A 2,841-nucleotide genomic window follows, 5' to 3' on the forward strand; every position below is an offset into this window, starting at 1 on the left:
GATGGGGACAATGTCATAGTTTCTTGGGATCAGGACTGGCCTAAACTTAAATGTTATATGATCAATTAATTCAGTGGAAGTGGCCAGTAGTGGTTTGGAAAGGCCAGACTGTCGGTGTAATGCTTGCGTGGGAAGCAGACTTTCAGTGTTGATGGGGTGAACTGAGTGAGCTGTAGACAGTGGAGCTGAGGGGAAACACAAGTGAGAATTCCTTAGAACTTTCTTTTCATGTCATCAGAAGTCGTTGTGGGGACAAGTATCAATTTTTTTTTTTTCCAGTTGCCAAATCATCTGTAATTGAAATACCTTTTTTTGTAGTTCTCAACTAGCTGGGCATTTCACTGCATGACTGCAGATGTCATCTATGATGTCATGAGGGAGGTGGCCATCAACACTGCAGCCCACAGATTGGGCAGTCTCAGGATCTCCTATGGTTCCAGAGAGTTCTCTAGCTAAAGATCGGTGCCACCTCTGTAGGAAAATGTTGACAATCTCATCAAAAGTGATATTTCCACTGTGCTTAATGTTGGTTTTTTGTTTTGTTTTGTTTTTTGTTGTTGTTTTTTTGGCTTTTTCTGGTCTCTTGGCAGTTCTTTGACGGCTTTGATAATCAGGGCAGAGGTAGAAGGCACTACCTCAATCTGAGCCTGTCTGTTCTGAATGGTCAGTTTCACTGTAATCCTCAGACCCTTCCAGTCACCACCAGTTGTTTTGACAGTGTCATCACCAACATTTTTTGGAGACAGGCCCAGGGACCGATTTTGGGGGCTAGGGCAGACGTAGCACCAACTTCCTCACTGGTACATCTCAGTTATATGACTTTGATCTTTTTGGGGTCAAGCTTCAGTGGCATGGTGGAGGCAGCTGGTGTTGGATGAACCTGGATTTGGGACCACCAATGAAAGTCGCACCTAAACTTCCTCCAAACTGAAAACTAAAGAAAGCCCCCTCAAATATCTATTTTAAGACATTAATTCTTAGTGATATTCAAACCTTTTTTTTCCCTTTCCAAACATTGGTATACCCTTCCCGCTTCTTTCTGATACTAGCACGCTCATTCTATGACTTGTAAAGATAACTGTGTATAGCTCGTTTTGGTTAGGCTATGCAGTGTTTTTATCCATGAACTGGCATTAAGATTCTAAATGTCCTGGGCACTCTATTAAAAGTTTTGTGGTCTTCGTGGGCAATTGGTAATGGTTGACTTGGACATTTTCTAGGCTAACATGCAGTGACTGGTCTCTATGACATAGAGCTTTTGGGATTTTGCCACCGATTGGAATAGATGCAGAATAAATTCCTGTGGGAAACTTTGCTGTTCCTCTTGGCCCGCTTCTGTGTGGAGGCTCAGTAGATTTTCATGTGGCTCCAATCCTGATTAGGCTCCTTACCTTGGCAAAAGAGGATGTTGGCCCTAACCTATACTTGGCTTGTGGGCAAAGCATATCCAGTCTTCCTTTAATATGAACCATAGATGATCTGAACTTCAAGCTTTTGCTTGATAGTGTAACCTCAAACTCTGGAGCCTCTGGATCAGAAGCTCATTTAAAAATAATAATGTTCATGGAGGATAACGTGAAGGAGAAGCCATTCATCTACTTCTTTATATTCTAAACGTTATCCTTGGGTAAAAGGGTACCATCAGATGGTTGCAGACTTGGACTACATTGTCTTTTTCTTTCAAATAAATCATTCTCATGAATTGAACTTTGACTTGTGCCATTAATCTGTATTGAAGAATAGCCCCTTGAAACCTGCTGCTGTATTCATTGTGGGTCAAATTGAAGGTGGAATTCAACACACTACATTGGGGCTAGGAGGAAATTCTCTCTAGTTGCAGTATCAGTACACTCATGCTTTACCTGGGCACCTTTTTTTTTTTAACCTTTTAGAAACCAAACATCTTATAACCAATATTACCCTCTGTGCATTTGCCCTGGGAAGAATACTGTCAAATTTGTGGTCTTCTCTCTACCTAGCATTGTATTTTACTCCTTGCCTTATTGCTTTTGTCTACCTTATTTTTCCTTCAGCACAATATTCTCATCAAAACAAAACTCTAATTGTACTGTATGGGTATTTGTAACTGGCACAAATCCTTTTCTGAGCAGGCCAGGGCAAGTCTGAATTTGTAAAAGCCGCCTCTCCCCTGATGAAGGTCAGCATGGTATGTGGAAAATTCCAGAGGAAAGAGCAAAGGGGCAGCAGTATCTCTGAAGAACACAGGCCAGCACCTGTTTACATCTCAGTTCTGCAAAACACTCTTCTAACCCTCACAGGCAATACTAGTACACCTAGGCCACAAGATTCAGCTGTCTCAGGAAATCATGGAGATGTTCCAGAAATGAAAGTCTGGGCCCATTGACCAGAAATGCCACAACCAAAACCAAACACACCCTTTGTCAAGACCCCACAGCTCAGTCTGCCTCACTTCCGAGGGGACCAGCTGCTGCTTAGAACACGCCCCCACCCCACCCCCACGTGGCAGAGCCTCCAGAACTCATGCATCTCTGTGGCTCTGCTCCTATCTTCAGGTCTCTGATTAGTTGTCTTTATTTCACCCAGTGAAGAGACAGGTAGGCTGGTGAGCTCTATACAATCCTGATGAAGAGGTAGCGGTTACTTGCCATGACCCCTTGGAGAAGTCATGGACTCCTCAGCCATGGCCTCTCCCCTTGAGATGTTCTCACACTGTGCTCCATGCCCTTAACTCAGCCTACAGCAGCCTCCTGGGTGCTACGCATCCTTCAAGGCTCATGTAAGTCCTTTAATTCTCTCCATGCCACTAAGAGTTAGTTACCTGAGATTACTGCAGCCTGAGGTCTGGAGCATGCTTGGCCC

General features: G+C 43.7%; 1 pseudogene; it reads right to left on the bottom strand.

The window, feature by feature from the left end:
- Positions 1–321: 321 nt before the first annotated feature.
- LOC106695111 lies at positions 322–868 on the bottom strand (annotated as a pseudogene).
- Between the last annotated feature and the right edge of the window lie 1,973 nt (positions 869–2,841).

The sequence above is a fragment of the Myotis lucifugus genome, unplaced genomic scaffold, assembly GCF_000147115.1.
Source record: "Myotis lucifugus unplaced genomic scaffold, Myoluc2.0 scaffold_6, whole genome shotgun sequence".
Classification (NCBI taxonomy): Eukaryota; Metazoa; Chordata; class Mammalia; order Chiroptera; family Vespertilionidae; genus Myotis; species Myotis lucifugus.